At 34.5% G+C, this 21,537-nt stretch overlaps 1 protein-coding gene and 1 long non-coding RNA gene across 2 annotated transcripts in view; one reads left to right on the plus strand and one right to left on the minus strand.

Moving 5' to 3' along the window:
• The window catches only part of LOC141323251 (uncharacterized), a 144,089-nt gene that overhangs the window by 73,119 nt on the left and 49,433 nt on the right, over positions 1–21,537 (minus strand). The gene's annotated exons all lie outside the window — the stretch shown is intronic.
• LOC141341233 (uncharacterized) lies at positions 9,243–10,294 on the plus strand. Its single transcript, XR_012356642.1, has 2 exons — positions 9,243–9,314; positions 10,015–10,294. It is a non-coding gene; the product is annotated as an uncharacterized lncRNA (long non-coding RNA).

A 21,537-nucleotide genomic window follows, 5' to 3' on the forward strand; every position in this document is an offset into this window, starting at 1 on the left:
ACCCAGTATATAAAATGAAGCCTTTTGTTTGTTTGTTTGTTTTTCCTTTTTATGTGGAAATAGTGGCCAAAATGGGTCACCTTCAGAATTTATACAATGACATAATCTGTTTTATTAGCCAATGTATTTGGTTTAGTCCTACAACAATGTTTTAATGGACATGGCTTTACCAAGGCACACCTTCACAGAACCCTTTGTCCAAAATGACTCAGGGTAAAATTGACATGGCCAAACTTTGAACCTTATTTTCATGATGGCATGGAAGATCTATGTCTCTTACAAGCAGGATCAGGTTGTTTGAAGATAAGCAAAAAGATATACCATAAAGTTTATAACAATTATTGCAGTGTGATGTCAAATGAAACAAGATTCCATGTATATACAGTGCTGTGCAAAAGTCTTAGGCCACTACACTCAAAAAAGTCAACTAGCCACTTGTTTGATTTGCAAAATACAAATATGTCTGATTAATACGATTATAACGAGTTTACTTCTGTTAAATGATTGATTCTTGTTAGTTGTAACTAAATTAAGAAATAATCAAATGAATTAGATCAGCACTTGTTGATTTCATGAGCCCGAGTCGCTTCATATCAACAACTCTCTCTGATGAGTCACTGCGCATGCGCAGTGCTGCGACGGAATCACGTGGGTACAGACGGCTGGAAGCGCCAGCGGTTTGAACTGCTGTGTTTAAACGTTCTTCATCCTTGATATTGAGGGTAAGTACTTTATTGATATAATGTTCCAGTTTGCACTTAGTAACATGGGATAATAAGGAATTACACACTGTAGCGATGTTTCAAAGTAGGCTTATGTAAATTCCGTTGTCTTTGTCGATACAAGTTTCACCCTAACGTTAATATATCCGCTACAATTTGTGCATTTCTGTCACAATTCAATGCTAACCACGCCTATTAACTAATAACTATTAACTACATAACCTACGTTAAACCTGAAGTCTACCCCAACATTGGGAGAGGAAAGACTGCACAGTCGAACACACCATGCACTCGTTTTTCTGTTTGTAAGTTAATGTAATGCTATTTATACGCTTTACTTTTACGTAACTTGTTGTATGTTGAATCAGTATGCACTTCTCATCGCTCTTTTTAGTCTAGCTAACGTTTATAGAGCTGTTTTGTTTGTTTTTCTTGAGTTCCGAAATGTTACATATTGCTACCCAGCTTATTGAATACAGTTTGCAAAAATTGTCAAGTAAAATCTATAATGCAGTCGACCATATATATTAAATGTCCTAACAAATTGGAGTTAAATTTAAAGTGATTGAATAGGTATGCATGGTTTTATTTGGGAAATATAGTATATAACTTATACACTTTGTTTGTTTTGTTTTTCACAGCAGAAAAAAAAAAATACATCGCATAGCTGTACCCATCCTCTTCTGGTGTGAACCTCACCTTTACATGGTAAGTAGTTTTTTTTAAAAAACACTCACATACAGTAATGTATAACTAACTATCCTTGAATACTGAACTTTTCTTTCTCTTTCAGTGACGTGTATGTGGCAGTGCAGGAAGTGTTGCAAAGGAGAGTTGCAGGTACAAATTACTTAAGCATTATAAACTAAACATTGCTTTGGAAGTGGTAGTCATTATGTTTGTGTACAGTAGTCAACATTTGAAGTGGATTAAAACCTTTTTAATAAAACTGTATTAAGGTGGGATATGGGTAAGGTAAGGGACAGGTTTGGTGTTAAGGGTGGGTTTTTGACCTAAGGACAACTTTTAATTAACTTTTTTGTTGACTACTATATATTTAAATGATGCATGCACATTGAAGACATGGGCAGGACTTAAAACCCATGTGTATAGAGTTCACCTGTTACATTCTACACAGACAGTAACATGTTCGGTACTCTTAAGCTGTCCCACCGCTGAAGTTGATTTAATCTTGTCTCCACCCTACAGGATGACACTGTACATACCATACCAGAGAAGCCTGACCGATATAAAGTTGGTTCGACGTTTGACGTTTGACATTTGTCAGAGATTCAGCCTTGGAAATCTTCAATAGTTCTTTAACGATTGAGCACAATGACAAGAAACATATTATGTTCTAACTGTTTGCAAATGTAGAAGAGAACACACAATATGTTTTATTTGTTTTAATCTGCCTTAAGGAATTGTAACTGATAGAGTTTATAATGTAATAGTGCAGGATAGGGACCGTCTGCAAAGTGCAAAACGCAGAGCAAAAAGCACAATTATTTCATCTAAATGCTTCACTTGTGAAATGTATAAAACATAAATTTCAAATTTAAGGGTTGTGTCTTATTACTGGTTCATAAAAGAACATTTAGATATATATTTTATTCACAGATCTATAGCGCAACAAAAGTTATTGAAATGAAACCATTGAGTAAAAGCTCCTAAAGCATGACAAATATTGTGCAGTTTACCGCCCCCTAGAGGAAGATACCGAACTTGTTTTGACCAAATTTGACATTCAGGAGTTTAAATGAATTAATTTTAGAATGCACACAGTTTGATATGTAAACTCCAGGTGGTGTGTCTGGTTACTTGTTCAAAGATCAATATTTACAGCCATCTTTCACTATCAAATGTAAATCAGGATGTACGCTATTGAATTCAATTTGAATCTGTTAACACATTCATTCTTGAAACATACAGTTTTGCCAGATCAATTTCAAAGGTTGTGTCTTATTACTGGTTCATAGACCAACAATTCAATGTTGGTTTTATTCACAAAACTACAACACAGCACATGATATTAAAATATCAACGAGTAGGTCAATCAATGTAAAGTACATATGTTCTTCCATCTTAACTTCAAAGAATGTGTCTTATTACTGATTCATAGGAGAACATTTTGGTGTTGTTTTCAGTCATGTAACTATAATAGAACACATACTATTGAACATGAAAGCACTACATAATTTACTTAAAAATAAATACAAGCTTCTGTCTCAGCTTCAAAGGGTGTGTCTTGTTACAGATTTCATAAAGAACATTTTGCAGTGGTTTTCATTGTCAAAAGTGATGCAGAAGTCACGCTATTGATATCAAAAAATCACTTGTGAAACCTTCCAAAGAGTGTCCTGTATTACTGCCCCCTAGAGGAACATACTGCTGTTTTGACTGAGTTTGACATTCAAACTTAAAAATTAATTTAAAATCAGTACTGTCTTCTATCCTAACGTCAAAGGCTGTGTCTTGTTACAGATTTTATAAAGAGCATTTTGCAGTGGTTTTCATTGTCAAAAGTGAAGCATAAGTCACGCTATTGATATTAAAATATAGCTTGCCAAACCTTTAAAAGAGTGTCCTGTATTACTGCCCCCTAGAGGAGCATACTGCTGTTTCGACTGAGTTTGACATTCAAACTATTTAAATAAATTCATTTAAAATGCATACAGTTTTCTGTCTCGACTTCACAGGCTGTGTCTTGTTCCTTGGGTCTAAAAGAGCATTTCCATGTAAGTTTTACTGTCATGTGTAAATCAGGATACATGCTATTGAATTCAATTCAAATCTGTAAATAAATTAATTTAAAATGATTGCAGTTTTATTTCCTCAAATCTTAAGGGTGTGTCTTATTACTGATTCCTAGAAGAACATTTTGGTGGTGGTTTCAATCTTGTAACTATAATAAGACACATTCTATTGCACATGAAAGCATTACAAAATTTAGTTTAAAATAAATACAAGCTTCTGTCTCAGCTTCAAAGGATGTGTCTTGTTACAGATTTCATAAAGAACATTTTGCAGTAGTTTTCATTGTCAAAAGTGATGCAGAAGTCACGCTATTGATATTAAAATATAGCTTGTGAAACCTTTAAAAGAGAGTCCTGTATTACTGCCCCCTAGAGGAACATACTGCTGTTTCGACATTCAAAATAATAAATTAATTATAATCAATATAGTCTTCTATCCTAACTTCAAAGGCTGTGTTTTGTAACTGGTTTCTAGAAAAACATGTTGATGGTAGTTTTAGTCACAGAACTATAATAGAACACATATTATTGAAAATTAAACCAATGCAAGAAGTAGTTTAAAATAAATAGTTTGACATTCAAACTTATGCATTTATTTAAAATCAATACAGTATTCTATTTCAACTTCAAAAAGTGTGTCTTGTTTATGATTCCCAAATTAACATTTTAAATTCAGGTTTTACTGTCATACGCCATTCAGGACACACGCCATTGAGTTAAATCTTGTAAATTCCTTTTTTTCCCTTTATTTGTCTTGAGTAGTTAAACTGTCCACTATTCTTAAACATATAAACATCTACATTCTACAGGTCTCATAAACTCTTTGGGTAGTAATTTTGTCTTCTGGGAAACATATAGTTTTTTTTTGTTTTTGTTTTTTTCTGAAGCTTCTGACATAATTCAGCTATTACTTTGTGTTGTGGACTATATGTAAACATCTTTGATGCAAAATGTTTTACTTTGGGACTTTAGAACAGTTCTAAAAAATAAAATGCATTTTGTGTGATCCCTCTTATTTTGGTTAAAAAAAGTAATAAAATAAAAACATTTAGCAGAGTCTGCAAGGGTTGTGTAAACTTTTGACCACAACTGTGTATATTCATAGAACTGTAAGTCAGACTAAGTCCTAGTAGTGAAGTCAAATGAACCCTTTGTACTCTACGACAGTGAGCAAATGTTTATATTTATTTATTGTTTACCAACTGTTACTTAGAATAAAAAATAAATAAATGTTACCCACCAAAATAAACAATTTAAATAGATAAATAAATATATTAATTCATTCATTAATTAAAAAAAAAAAATCAGTAATTCTTATTTTTCATGTTTGTCAGTTGCACTCATCCAGTAATTGTAATTATTGAACATGATTTTTTGTTGTTTAAATACCTTCTGTAATGGTTTATTATTATTATTGTTATTGTTATTGTTATTGTTATTATTATTATTATTATTATTATTATTATTATTATTATTATTTATTAATATCAGTGTTCATTGAGCAGTATCATTTCCTGTTTGAATAAATTTTCTATATTACATATCACTGAAATAACATATGTGACCCTGGACCACAAAACCAGTCTTAAGTCGCTGGGGTATATTTGTAGCAATAGCCAAAAATACATTGTATGGGTCAAAATTATAGATGTTTCTTTTATGCCAAAAATCATTAAGAAATTATGTAAAGATCATGTTCCATGAAGATTTATTGTAAAATTCCTACTGTAAATATATCAAAATGTAATTTTTGATTAGTAATATGCATTGTTAAGAACTTAATTTGAACAATTTTAAAGGCGATTTTCTCAGTATTTAGATTTGTTTGCACTCTCAGATTCCAGATTTTCAAAAAGTTGTATCTCAGACAAGTATTGTCCTATCCTAACAAACCATACATCAATAGAAAGCTTATTTATTGAATTACAGTTTTGTAAAATTTAACCTCATGACTGGTTTTGTGGTCCATGGTCACATATGGGGCCATCCTCAATATTTTACTCAAAAGTATAGTAACTTTCAAACAACAACAACAAAAAATAGAATAATATACTGCCTCTCTAAGAGTGCTAGACTGTACTATCTAGGTGGTGGTAATGCATAATGAACTATTTATGTATGTTTGTTTATTTATATCTAGAGCTACATTGTAATTTGCTACATTGTAATTTGTATTGTTCCATACTCATATGATAAAATGTATTATGTATCAATAAAATAATATACTATATATGGACTTTTTTTTTCAAACAGAAAAAAAGTGTTTTTTTAAGAAACAAAACAGACTCTTTTGTGCTCAATTTTTTTTTCTAATTGATGTATTGAATTAGAAATTCAGTTTCAGTTGCATGTGTTCACTTATAATTCTGTGACTAAAACCAACATTGAAATATTCTTCTAGAAACCAGTAACAAGACACAGCTTGTTAAGTTGTGATGGAAACTGCATGCAATTCAATTAATTTCTAAAATAGTTTGAATGTCAAACTCATTCAAAACAGCAGTATGTTCCTCTAGGGGGCAGTAATACAGGACACTCTTTTAAAGGTTTCACAAGCTATATTTTAATATCAATAGCGTGACTTCTGCATCACTTTTGACAATGAAAACTACTGCAAAATGTTCTTTATGAAATCTGTAACAAGACACACCCTTTGAAGCTGAGACAGAAGCTTGTATTTATTTTAAACTAAATTATGTAATGTTTCATGTTCAATAGAATGTGTCTTATTATAGTGACAAGATTGAAACCACCACCAAAATGTTCTTCTAGGAATCAGTAATAAGACACACCCTTAAGATTTGAGGAAATAAAACTGCAATCATTTTAAATGAATTTATTTACAGATTTGAACTGAATTCAATAGCATGTATCCTGATTTACATATGACAGTAAAACTTGCATGGAAATGCTCTTTTAGACCCAAGGAACAAGACACAGCCTTTGCAGTTAAGATGGAAAACTGTATGCATTTTAAATGAATTTATTTAAATAGTTTGAATGTCAAACTCAGTCGAAACAGCAGTATGTTCCTCTAGGGGGCAGTAATACAGGACTCTCTTTTAAAGGTTTCACAAGATATATTTTAATATCAATAGCGTGACTTCTGCTTCACTTTTGACAATGAAAACCACTGCAAAATGCTCTTTATGAAATCTGTAACAAGACAAAGCCTTTGAAGCGGGGATACAAGCTTGTATTTATTTTAAACAAAATGATGTATTGCTTTATTTTCAATAGTATGTCCCAGCTAGAAAGGTTTCCTATTCTGGAAATGTTTTCAAGCTTTATTTTAGTTCCCATAATATTCAACTAAAAGGTAGGATCACATTCCCTAAAAAACATTCTCCAAATGTTTATTGATAACATTGTTAGAACATTATCCTCTAGCAATCTAATAGAGATTCCCACCACACTAGATGTGGACTTACATTGCTCAGATGTCAAATTCTAGTTGAAAGTGAAAACCCAATCTTTGTTTGATGTCAAGCTCCAGCGTCATTAAATAACTCCAAAAACAGCATTACCAGCTTCACTTATTAGAAACCAGAACGTCATACATTTACACAAGTTTATTGAGATGAACAGAGGTTTAGATGTTGATTGAAAGTAATGGTTTGGTTTGATGTCACCATTAGGGTGAAAAGTGTTTGCTTTAGTGGGGCAATTTCACTCTTATATTTTTCTTTCTTGGTGGCTGTAACTGTGATTGTTATGGCAAAAACAGCAAGAGAAAATGTGATCAGATAATGCTTATATTAATAATATCATCTCGTGCTGATCTGATCACATCTCGAGTTTAATCTCTGCTATACAAAGTTATGTTATATTTAATAAATATCCATCAGATAAACAGTATTTTTACAACACACCATTCATGAATCACTTCAAGCTTCTGAATGCTTGGACACACAAACATCAAGAATCAGTGTATGAATCTCAACAACGGTGACATGCTTCATGCCGCAATGCATTCTGGGAGCCCTGCATGAGTTTTGTATGATGCAGCCAGAATACTTTGCAGCGTAAAGCATGTCACCATTGTTGAGATTCATACACTGATTCTTGATGTTTGTGACAAAAAGATTTGTTTATTATTAAAATTCCGGTGAACTTCTGTCTTCAGAACTATCAAGTGCTAGCATGTCAGACTAGCTAATAATCAGATCATTATTATCCAACCATATTTGCTCAGCTTTTGCCATAACACATAACTACAGCAACTACAGAAAAATATAAAATAAAATCAGGGAAAATAAGTTTACCAAATAAGCCAGGCTTATTTCAGTTAGTCTGACTTATTGTCATTTGATTTGGCACAAAATAAGTCAGACTAACTGAAATAAGCCTGACTTATTTGGTAAACTTGTTTTATGGAACACACCCCAGGAGTCCAATTTTGCTCAACTAAAGCAAACACTTCTCACCATAATGGTAACATCAAACCAAACTATTACTTTAAAATATACATCAAAATTTAAACCTCTGTTAAACTCAGTAAGATCTTTTGTAAACAAAGTTTGGGTTTTTACTTTTGACCAAAAATTTGACTTCTGAGCAACATTTGAGTGTGCATCCAATATCCTATGTGAAGGTTCCCACTTAAATCTATGAAAATGTTAGAGGATAATGTTGTTATTAATAAACATTTGTAGATTGTTTTTAGAGAATGTTATTCAGCCTTTTATGAGAATATTCTGGGAACTAAAATAAAACTTGCCACTGAAAACATTACCAGAACATATAGCATAATGTTCTCTGAGTATTATTACAACAATAACATTCCTAGCTGGGGTGTTCTGTTATAGTTCTGTGGCTAAAACCACCACCAAAATGTTTGATAATCTGTAACAAGACACACCCTTTAATGTAGTCATATAAAACTGTGTCATAAATATTTTTGGTTACTTTTTTAATATTTTAGATATATTTTCAAATTCAAGTCAATACAATGGCAAAACAACACTTTTGCCAGCTTTGACTGAATTGTTGAATTTCTATGGCACGTGTTCTGTTACAGTTGTCTGACCAAAACAAATGAAAAAACAAAAAACAACAAAAAAATGTTCTAATAAAAACATAAATAAGAGACACACCATGAAGGTGATAGAGAAGTGTGTTTATATGAATTTATTTATTGGTTTATTTCAATAGCAACTTTTTGGTGTCACAGTTCTGTGAATACAATGAACATTAAAATGTTCTCACAAGGAGCTGGAATAATCCTACTGCATAACCACTGGATTATGGAATGATAATGATAATTAATATTGTTTTGTTTTCATTCATTTTATTTATTTATTAATAGTAATAGTATATAACCACAATCACATATCTTGTTTACAGTATTTCTTATTGAAATGCAAGTGAGCATTATAAGTGTTTGTCTTTATATCTTTCAGAGACATTGGTGCTAAAATTGCTCTTGTTTTGTTAACTAAAAAAAAAAAAAAAAAACACAAACAAAAAAAGATTCTGATGGGAAACCATTAATGTTTTTATCCTTTTATGTGTACTTTGTAGACGGTCCCTAGCTGGCCTAAACACGAACTAGCTGCTGCTAGAGCCTTTATGCGTTACAACATATTGATGAGGATTTAAACAAATAAACTGTCAGCTGTGTCAAATTCTATGTTTAGATATTTTACAAATAAGCTCATTTTTATACAGTTAAACTCATCCACTAAGGATCTATTGACGTTTTTCGCGGCTGAATATCTGTCAAACATCCAATGTCAAACGTCGAACCAACTTTATATCGGTAGAAGCCTGTGTCATCAAGTCTCTGTGCATCTACTTGAATGAAGACCCTGAAAAACCAGTCAAGGCATATTTGGTGAGTTGATGAGAAAATTTCAAAAGCCATTCTGTACTTGGGTCATGTTTATCCTTGTTTGCTACAACAAAAATGTGACATGAGAGAACACTTAACTTAAAATTGACCTGGACAAATTGTTCATTAATAGGAAACTACTGGTACACTTAGACAAAGTTCTTATGTGAATTGGTTGATGTACTAAACAAATAATTTTTTTATTCATAATGGTTGATCTCTCTTGGGGCCTAATTTACAAAACTTTGTGTAAAGCCCTACTAAATATATGAATTGATCTGAAATAATAATAAGAAATAAATTAAACAGCATCAGAAAACTATACTTGCGTGCTTTTTTTTTTTATTGGAGTGCTTTATATTCTATGGTGGTTATAATGTTTTAGCAGCCTCATTAATTTTAAATATGGTTGCCAGATAAATTATAACTTATATATATATATATATATATATATATATATATAATGCACTGCAATAACACACCAGCACCCACTGTGACCTCAATAATAAACAGAAGAATTATCACTTTTCTGACAATTTTTAACTTAAAACTGAGAAATTATAACCTCTGATTCACATCAGAGCTCCTGTATTGGATTTAAGTTTACTTTACAGGTGTACATAATAAAGTGGCCAATAAGTGTATAAGCAATTCTTGTAATAATTATTTTTGTTTGTGATCTTTTATGTGTTTCGCCCCACAGGATTCAGACATCGAGTCAAAATGTACCATGGAGCAAACTGTGGCGGGAGTGTATGTCATACTGAAGGAGGGAACGCTTCCTAACAATGACCCACAGGACATTGGTGTCCTAACTGAAGGTGTGGAAGTCAGGCTTGTGCTGTTATTTGGACTGATATGCTGTTTGAATCCTGTTTTACAAACACTCAAATGGATTGGAGACTTAAAGTGCAGAAAGCAGTTTAAACTTATTTGTATGTGTATGTTAAAACTGAATAAAAAAATAAAAATGTTTAATTGTTTGCATGTTTTATGTGGTTATTCTGTAGATGTAATGTTTTGGTTCTTAGTTCTTTCACCTAAAACAAATCTAATTGAAACAACAAGATGTGTATTAATTAAAGTACCAAAACTATACATGAACAAGACATTAACTAGTAGATGTAACAAGGCAGAATTTTGTTGAATTGAAGTGCTTTTACTGACATATTTGACTAACACGATTCAAACATTTTGATTCAATTAGTTGGAAAGAAGCTACACTGACATGTTAAAACAATGTTAAATCTACAAGTTTAAATCACATTCATATAACATATTCAAACCTTTTCAAGTTTATTAGATTTGTTTAGATGCGTTTTGGGTGCTACGATTAAATCATGTTCATTGAACAATTTATTTTTTTGAGTGTAGAATGTTCACCTTCTAAATAGGTTTTAAGTCAGTAATTCCTATCTTTTGCTGTAGTGTGTCAGTAGGAAATATCAGTTTACATTTCCAAATATTCATTTTGCCATTAATTGTAATAATCCAGTGAAATTTTTGTTTCCACAAGGAGTCTGACAACATCCACAAGGAGTCTGCTCCACACAGAGATCTGATCTCATCATCATCATCATCATCATCATCATCATCATCATCATCATCATCATCATCATCATCCAGTCTGTCGGTAATTACATAAAGAAACAGAACAAACTGCCACAGTTCATCTGGATTTAGTCTGTCTCAGTGTATCCAAGATGCTTCAAGAAACCTACCTGCAAAGCTTACAGTACTGTTAAAAGTTTTAGGCTCTTGTGTAAAAATGCTGTAAAATGAGGATGCTTTCAAAAGTAATGTCATAAATAGATTTTATTAATCAATTAACTTCAATTATATAAATTAAATCAACATTTGGTGTGACCATCCTTTGTGTTTAAAGCAGCTTTTGCTTGAGGTTTTTCAGGTAGCTTTGCAGGTAGGTTTCTTGAAGCATCTTGGAGATGTTGCCACATTTCTTCTGGATTTAGTCTGGCTCAGTTTGTTCTGTTTCTTTGTGTCATTCCAGACAGACTGGATGAGGATGAGATCAGATCTCTGTGTGGAGCACTGGCTGTTGTCAGACTCCTTGTGCAAACAAAAATCTCACTGGATTATTACATTTAATGGCAAAATTAATATTTGGAAATGTAAACTATTTCCTACTGACACACTACAGCAAAAGATTACTGACTGAAAAAAAAAAAAAAAAAATTTAAGCTGGTAAAAATTCCAGTGGCCTAAAACTTTTGCACAGTACTGTATATGTTTAATTTATATTTTTCTTTTTCCTCCAGCTATTACCTTGTATGAACCATTATCACAATTTATTTTTACAGCAATGTATGGAAAAGTTGTCAGATTCATTTATACAGTGATTTTACCAATACAGAATGTGTCAAAGCAGCTTTACAGTATTAAATTGGAAAATAGTGTGTCAAAAATGCAAAAGGACAATAGTAAACACTCAATTTTCAGTGAAAGTCAGTTCGAAATTGATTCAGTGATGTCATCATCCAGCTCAGTTCAGTTGAAATAGTATCTGTGCAAATAGTCAACGATGGTGTTGGAAATTAATTGAAAACATAAAATGCTCTGAAATGCTTTGAAAATACTTTATTTCTTGCTGTTCACAACAATACCAGTAAAAAATACACCACATTCTGTGTATGCATATTGGTCAAACAAGCCATAAGGCTGTATTAATAAACACTGGGTAATGTGGTTAATTTCACTTGAGATGCACCAACAGAACAGAGAATCAAGTTATTTGTCAACTGTAATAACATACAACATAAAGATAAATCATATCATATTTTTTTCTGTTACATACAATCTGATCCATTATACAAGTACTTAATGTAAGTGTTATGTACAATGTGCTTATAACAGAGTAGCTGCAAGATTTTTCTAATTAAATGTAAGAGTTTTAAAGTGAATTTATAAGCCCTGCACCAATAAAATTAATACCATGAGTCAATGAATAAGCAGGGTAGGGTACTGGCAATCTACCGGTTCCCATTCACAACTGCATGTTTGCTGCATAAAAATATTTGTAGATTTTTTTATTTGGTTTTAACAAAAGCACCAGACCAGCAATATGGTTTCCCACTGCTCCGGATGTGTGTTCACTGTGTGTGTGTGCGTTCACTACTGTGTGTGTGCACTTGGATGAGTGAAAAGCAGAGCACAAATTCAGATATGGAACACCATACTTGGGCACACATCACATCCTTTCCTTTCCAATACTAAGATTTGTGCATCTTCAAGGAACATTGATGTGCTTACTTAATTGCTTGGCAATCTACAGATAGGTTTAATTTAAACAATATAAAATGCATACAGATTTTGACGTGGTAAATCAATAAGTATACTATCTACAAATACACAAAACTGGGCAAGTCCATTTCCTTCAACACAGTCCTTTGTGCAGCTTTCATCTGGGGAAATACAGAAAAACAAAAAATAAATGCTAAAGTTAGGATAAGACGGTGAAGCTCAGCTGTTTTAGAATCGAAAAGGTGTGTAAAGCATCAATAAATACACAAATAAATTATGAAGAGTAACAGTAATGGGGATATTCCATCAACGCAGCTAATGAAAATTGTGCTCTCTTAAAAAGCATGGCTTGAATTAACATTGACTTTCAGGACAGGCTCAAGCTGTTCCATTTACATAATTTAGCCATGTCTAGTCAACGTTGACTTTAACCAGGCTTGAATAAGCATGTATTGTGCTTGTGCTTGGAGTACATATGCAGCTCATGAAGAGTTTGTTAAATTTTAAGGCTTGTGTCATGCAGACACCAAACAACTCAACTCAAACAAATTGATGAATTGATCCTCTCTTTCCTCCTGCCAATCAGCTGACAGTTTAGTGACCTGACCAGCTGACTTTGCTACAAGCTGATTGGCTGTTGAAACAGGTGCCATGCCTTATATTCTGAAAACAACATCTGGCAAATTGACAAGCTGAGTTGCAGCGACGGCATCAGTCAGCTTGAGTTGAGCTGAGACAGACCACTTGACGTTCTTGCAATGGTCCTAAGCCAGGATTTCCTTAATCTACCTTAATGGAACACCCCCTGGTCTATTTTTGAGAACAAACAAACAAACAAACATGCATATGAATTTACATAATTACCTAAATTGTGTTTTCTTCTTCATCCTCACTGGTGTCAGGACTACTGAGGCCACTTTGATCTTCTGCTTCACCATGTAGAAGTGCAGAGGCCTCAGGGCCTAAAGCAGTCTTGTACTGTTGGAGGACCACTTGCAACCTTTCTGACACCTCTGACAGTCTTCTTCTTAAGAGACAGCAAAGTCCCTCATTTCCCTTGTCTACGTCTAAAAACACAACAAGAGATAACATTAAGGACAAACTATATATTAAGAATATTTCATCAGGGCCAAAGAACTTCAATGGAGTAAAAAGATTCACCCATTCAAATCTATAAAGCAGGATAGCTGGCAAGTGTATCTCTGTCATATTACCTGGCTACCTTCTGTATAAACTCTGATGGCTAACTGAGGCGACTTATGCAGTGAGGCCCAAAGCAGCAGAAAAGCATTTGTGTTGCAATCAATGTCTAATAGCTAATATCTTTCTTCTTCACAGTAACACCTTGTGTGGCATTCAGGTTACATCAAGATTAATTTCAGCTTTCATGTAACAGCCACAGTACAACAAATCTCTCAAGAAAATGTGACACACTTTAAAGCCTTACTGACTTGTTAACATATTGAACAACTGTAGTCCCCTTTTTATTATGTGCAAGCCAAATGACCATGGCAAACAGAGAAATAAATGTTCTACTCCATCCAAGTTCTATGACCAAGACTGATATGTGTTTTTTTTTTTTTTTTAGTTCATACTTTAAATGGACAGGGTTTTTATTCAATTTACCCTCCTCAGGTATCTTGTTCTTGAGAACCACTGCCAGGCTCTGCAACCACGTGCAGTGTTGTGCCATCTCCAACACCAAAATGTTTTTTTCCTCTTGCAGTCGCGTTGTCAACATCACTTGGTCATGCAGTTGTTTCTTGATTGAAATGTTTGCTAAGAATCAAAAACAGTTGTATGTATACATGAGACAATCAATTTATGAGCATAATAGCATTGAAATGTTTTGTAACTACAAACATGTACTTTTAAAATCAAACTAAAATTACAACACTCAATACGTTACATGCATGTCTTAGTTCAGTGTACTCTATAAAGCAGAACTGTAAAAAAAAATTGTGAAGCATCTAATGTCAAAAACTGACATACCACTGCCATGAACCTCCCATGGCCATATTTGAGACCCAGTGCTCTCTCCAGTCAGGGAATGCTCCACCACAGCTACATCAATGTTAGTGGCAGAGTCTAATACAAGACCATTGTATTTCTCTATCTCTTGAAGAAGGAGCTTTTTGTCTTCTGCCAGCTTCCTTCGAAGGCGGTAGCGAAGCTTGCTGCTGTCTAGAAAGACAGGAGGTACAGGTGTAGAGGTTTGTGACAGCACTCTTCAATTAATATAAAAAATATACTACACCCAAAAAATTATTTGATGAATGTTAAAAAAGATAATTGAATTATGTGAAAATTTCAATTTAGATTTACAAACGGGAAACTCAAAGATCCATTGTGTAACATTTAGGGGATAATTACTTTAGAATGGGCAGTTTCTTATCTAAATATGGTCCCCTTTCACGAAAGCCGCCATGTTCCTACGGTAGCCCACAACAGACAAACAAACACTGGCTATAGATAGGACTGCTCACTTTTTCTAGTCTGCCACAGTAGTTCTACTACAATTTGGAAAGGGAGAGGTGAGGGGAGTTGGTTGCAATCTAAAATCTCACCACTAGTTACCACTTATTCCTACAGGCTGGACATTTAAAGCACAGAATTGAATGATTAAGCTTAAGTTTTATTAAATTATGTGCTAGTTACATGTATTTATGGTGGAGTAGGGTGCATACAGCAGCTTGAATATCAACCTATTATATTATAGTTATACCATTCTGACAGTAAAGGGTTTGCTTCCTCTGCCTCACACTAAGGTAAAGCCCCTCAATTGACTGCTGAAGTCCTCTGTGTGTGGTGCCTTGACTGACATGAGATGTATCTGGTGTCTCTGTAGAAGTAATAGTGACAGCAAATTCACTGTTAAAACAACACAGAACCGTTCAGAGTTTGAATTTGTATTTAAAACTTCATTGAACTTCCTGCAGGGAAACTGAAATACTCAACATAAATGTGGCAGAACATATGATGTAGTTTGCTGTAATCCATAGAAGATCAGCCTATTATCTTTAGCTGCTCTTTAATATCAAACTGAAAATTTCTGATAGCAGTGGAAAATTATATTTGCTGTTTCTTTTAACTGGTTATGCTTACCGCCAGCTGCCCATTCCTTCACATCAGAAAGCCACTGTGACACCACTTCATCTGTGCAAAGTAACTCTGTTTTTAATTCAGCTAGCCTTGCAGTTTCCTCCTGGAGTCTCTGACAAGTCTGATAAACAGTGTTATACAATAATCAGAACTTTGTTCGATTAACAACAGCCCGAGTGCACACAACAAAAGGATACACAAAACAATTAATAGGAGACTTACCTTCACATATCTTGTGGAAAGTGACTGATGTAGAGAGAGACTTTTTTTGTGGTTCCACCCCATTGCATGCAATGTAGGCATGTCCACCCGTGCTGTTTAAAGCAGATAATGAGGTTAGGATGCTTAATCTTAAAAAAAATATGCAAGAATATTGCAAACAATCTGATTACCTGCTTTGGACATATATTTGGTTGTCAGGGCACAACGTGAGAGGTAACTGTTTACTTGCTCCACCTCCTCACCGGCAGTTGTCCCTGCTCCTTCCTGGTTCCTACCACTCCACTTAATCTATTAGTAAATGGTGGAAGAAATTCACTTTAATTAAATTGGCACAATTTTCTTCAAACAATCTGTAAAAGAAAAGATTAAGCAAAAAAGCTGCATAGTATAGTGTAATGCTTTACTTTAATTTCACATTATTAATGTGCCTGTAAACATTACAAATGTATATATGATGCAATATTATACATACTTCACACTTAGTAGCATGGGCTCGAGCATGCATCACACTGAGGAACGGTTCCATTGTGGTCAGCTCCTGAAGAGCAGGAAGAACACTAGCAACCTTCTCCAAGTATGGCCAATATTTGCAAGCCACATCCATAGCAAAGAACTGTGCCTTGGCTGGCATGAGCTCCTTCTGAAGATACAGAGGGTAGGCAAATATCTCCCCCCTGTACATATTAAGGGCTTTCAGAAGGAATCCGTGGCGACACACGGCAACCTCCATCCCCTCTTCATCCAATTTAGAAGCCCTCCTTGATGTCTCCCTCGCTGCTGTCCACAGGGAATCCCCACATGTGCCTTTACCCTGTGTCTATGACACACATAACAAACACAACAATCAAATATAAGCAATGGCGTTATAAAATATATAGCACTTATTCTCTCAAGTTGACTTTGGAGTAGTTGGTAGGCAGATGTAGTTGAAGTGGGAAGGAAATCATTGTCGGACTTATATAGTTTTATTTAAAACTAACATTTCTCACAGCTTTCTGAATGGTGTCAACAAATGTAGACACAGCACTGTCTTCAGCCACAAAGAGCCCTTCAAAAAAGCCAGGGTCATCACAGCTGAGGAAGAAAGAAAAATGTGAAATCCATCCATTAAATGTATAAAGTAACTAAATAACTCAATAAAAAGACAGGAACAAAGACTACCTTGTCTCTCGGCGAAAGCGGTATAGCTTTCTATTTCCATCTGCTGAACAGCCAACATTTCCGGCGTGCAGGCTGGGCAGGTAAAAGGAGCACCACAGCAGAGCTGTTCTTCCTCAAATGAAGCATACGAAAACTCTAAGAAACTCCGCTGTAGTGCATCACCGTTGATTTGTCCAGTCTGGAAGATATATAGAACAAAATAGTATATGTGACGATTTCTGCTTATGGAAATAAATTTTATAATATGAAAAAACAATTACACTTACTCTTCCTCCAATCTTAGTGCGATGCTCCAGCAGCTTTGCGAAGGCTTGTCTGGAGAATCCTGGAGAGATGACCTTGAGTTCCTGAAAGGAGCTCAGGAGGTCCAGTGTATAAAGTATGGAACTGGTGACAGAGGCTGGCCAATATCCACTCCTAAGGAGGTCCTTTAAGTCAGGAGTCCACTGATGCTGGCACGTTTGACATACATATAGTGGCTGATGTAAGTCAAAACGCCCTTGGAAGAAAAAAAGTAAATTGTAAAAATACATTTTACAACAGTTTGGTAATTCTGCACAGTGTGAATGGTTGAGGAACACTGCACAACTTCCTATAATCCCAGCACACACACCAAACTTCTTAAATAGTAGTATCACCAAAGACAGTCTTACTATTGGGAGATGAGAGGATTTGTGTTACTTACTACTGAATAAAACGTAATGGTAAAGCATAACATTACAGCATTGATGTCATTGAATTTCTGTTTCTGAGTTGTGTGACACTTTATTGCCATTTGCGGACACCATAGGAATGAATAGGATGTTCTGAAAGCTGAATCCAAAAGTCAGTGACTTCTCAATTTTTTTTCAGTAGAAACTCTAAAAATAGTTCAATCCGAAACTATTGTTTAGTTTAAGACATGTTGAAGATTAGCTGATAGGCTGTCGTTTCAATAAATCATAAGCTATTTCCTCTAAAAAGCCTTTCGTTCAGCATATTGAAGCCCCTCCACCATTGACATCCATTTAAAAAAAATGGCGGCTGGTGTCCTTTCCCGCGCCACAGTGTTAGTTTTAGCCGTTACACTTTTTTGGCTAAAGGTTGCAGGCTTGCCTTCTGGTTGCTTTGGTATCAAACATTGTTTACATTTGTCGAATTCACTAAATTCCAAACAGCTGTGTTGATTGGACTTCATGCTGGAAGGACACAAAGGATGTTACTGCTTTGTAACAGCTAACTATTTTGGTTTGCGGAGGACAAAAATAAAAGATGTCTGTCTTTGTTATGGCTAATATGACAATACCATCTGCTATACTATACCATAGGTTTTGACTTGACTACAATTGTAAGCACAATGCCACAGCACACTAGTATGAAAAACATCAAATCAAAACAGAAATCTAAATAGTGAATGGTTTTTACAATTGATGGTAATTAATATTACTGGTTTGCCTGGTAAAATGGTGAAATTGGTGCCTTCACAGGAGCAGTCTGGCACGTTCACCTTCCACAAAATGGAAGCTGGCAAAAAAAAAAATAGATTATTTGTAACTGGCTGCAGACACACATGAGGGCTTTCATGAGAGCATACTGTACCTTGCTCATGGATGCAATATCCATCTTCCCCTTTAATGACATACGAGGTTGGAGGAATGGCTTCAAAAAACCCATGGATGACACATTCCCTGTTGTGGAGTGGCTGTTTTTTGTGATGTCCCCACAGAACCACTCCTCGGGAAGACACTCTGTGCACCTACGGAGAAGATCATTTTTTTCCCTAATATATTATTTCAGGTGTATAGCAAGCCTACCCTAAAGTTAAATAATTTTGAAAACCAACCTAATAACAGCAGGCTCATGGCAAAGCCAACACAATGGACGACCAACAGCCTCTTTTGCAATAAGGCATTTTAGGTGGTATGGTCTTGCTTCTTTCCAGCGATCTGAGGCTTTCTGCTGCCGAAAAGACCATGAGGATGCAGAGCTTCTTGGAGGCTCAGCAGAAGGATAAGATGCCAAAATATCAGAGAGCCTCTCCATATTTTTTTCTGTAAAGAAAATATCAATAAAAATCAAAAGGGACAATTTAGAGGAGGATCAATTAAAACCCCACTGATCAATATTTAGAATAAACACAATTTCATGATTCAGTATCAAACCAGCCTTAAACTTTACTAAATTGTGTTCTTAATCCATTTACTGCACTGTCAGTATTGTCTAAGCAGTTTTTTTCTCTAATTACACATGGATTTTAGATTCATCACTGTGATTTACCAAATTCCTCTTGAGGATTTACTTTTGCTGAGGGTACAGTAAGTGGAACCTCCACACTGGATGACAAGGAGCACTCAAGAGGAGGGTGTGTGACTGTAAAACAGTACATAGAAGAATAACATGTTAGACTATCACTGCATTCATGTTTTGTTTTGTTTTGAACCCAAAACTAAACAATTTGTGAAATCAGACATATTTTTGTTAAGTTGGTAATGTCTTAATACAACAAGGATGTTGAACATCATCTGACCAAACCCAGAAAACAGGTCTCATCTCTTCCGCTTGTCGGAGAACGTGTTAATAGCCATATTAAATAATGGCAATATCGATGGACTTTTAAGGTAATCTGTTAAATGAACTAATTAATTTTATTGTTGACATTTTATCCAGTTTTTATATATAAATGTTAGTGAAAAGAATAAAAATAAAAAACTTTTATATATCAATCCACATATGTAATGGAAATTGGTTATGGTCATCTTTAGTGTCTACTTTGAAGGCAACTTGAGTAAAACACCTTCATATTTAACAAGGCATATGTAAAACACGTGAACCGGAAGCAACGAGACCTGTTTAGCAGAATATGGAAGTCTGTTTTGCATAACCCCTATATTGCCACTGAAAGGTTTATGCACTTTTTAATGTCTTTTTAGATATTGGAACATTTTGAACTCTAAATAATTCATTACAGTGTTCCAAGTTGATTTGGTCCACCATTTACATAATTCAGATATAACCTGGAGCTGCAGCTTGGCGTCGCCCTCCTTGCCTCCCCCTCAGCTTGCCACTCCCTAAAAAGTCCTTTTTAGAGGTCTGTGGAGGGTCTCCTCCAGAGCGTGCACGTTTCCTCTCCTCAGCTGATGTCTGTGTATTGGAGTGAAATGTTCTTTTAAGACTGATGTTGTTAAAGGTACTGGATCCAAAAGACAGGTGATTAGTGAAAGTAAAACACAACATAGTGTTAGTAAAGTGTTGAACGAGCATGTTAATGAACCTTGCCATAAATTCTCCAAGGCTCTGTAACTTGGGGAGGATGGAGCTCCATTCTTATAAAATAAATTCCCTCACTTACAAATGCCAAAAAGCATTATAGGATGTTAACTACTTCATTTCATCATGCAATATACCTGCATGACATATTCTTTCTTCTACATTCATTACATTTTTATTTACTTTTTCCCCAATTTGCATGTTCAAGTATAAAATGATTGAGGTAAATTAAAAAATCTTACCCTGGCTTCAGCTAGAACACGGTCTAGTTTCAGTTCAAGAGCCATGTGTCTCCCCTCTTGGTAGTGGGGATCCTGTGAGTCAAGTTTATGTTTGGTCGCCATTGCAACACAAACAGATACAGACAGACAGACTAAAGACAGACAGACTGACAAAGATGGAAAAGACAGACAAGTAGTTTAAGACAGAGAGAGAGGAAAGTTTGTGAAGACTGAGAGATAGATGAAGATATAGATTGGAAAGATGGATAGAAATATAGTTAGTGAGACAGATGGACACAGAAGTTGTGACAAATAGACAGATATAGAAAAAGATAACAAGAGAGATAGAGGTTGGCTCTTAAAAGTGCCTTTGGGTTCGCTAAATCAGGTCTATCTAGATTCGGACTGGTGAGGTGACTCGTTTGACAGGATCTGGAGGGAGAACAGAAAATGTTAATATATAGTGTAGAACAGTGTTTCCCAAACTTTTTTTCTGGGGACCCACATTTTAAAGTCGATAAATCCTTGTGACCCAATAAACATTAGGCCCATATAGTTCAAATATCACGAAGAGAATTTATGCATTAATAAATTTTTAAGGTCATGCTTCCACTTAACTATTTAAAAGAGATACAGATATTTGACAAAGCACTTTTTTTAAAGTAAAATGCAGATTTGCAGAAAATGCTGTTTAACACAAACACAATATTTATCCGTTATTTTGATTTCAAATCCAAAAGTGCTTTTTTAGAATTGTGATCCTCTTTTATCACAGTACACTAATACAATAACAGACATGCACGTTTAAACTCAATAAAAAACAACGTATTATTCAATGCACTTAACTTCTAGATTTGTATATTAAGTTGCTCAAGCAAGTTGCAACACATTTTAACACAACATAGGGAGGCTATAGCTTCCTTTTCTAGTTGAAATTGGGCTATCAAAAAATATTTTAATTAAAACTTACCACAGACAGAAACAATCGGCTCTCATGCTGGTTTCGCATTAAA

Source organism: Garra rufa, chromosome 1 (assembly GCF_049309525.1).
Source record: "Garra rufa chromosome 1, GarRuf1.0, whole genome shotgun sequence".
NCBI classification, from domain to species: domain Eukaryota; kingdom Metazoa; phylum Chordata; class Actinopteri; order Cypriniformes; family Cyprinidae; genus Garra; species Garra rufa.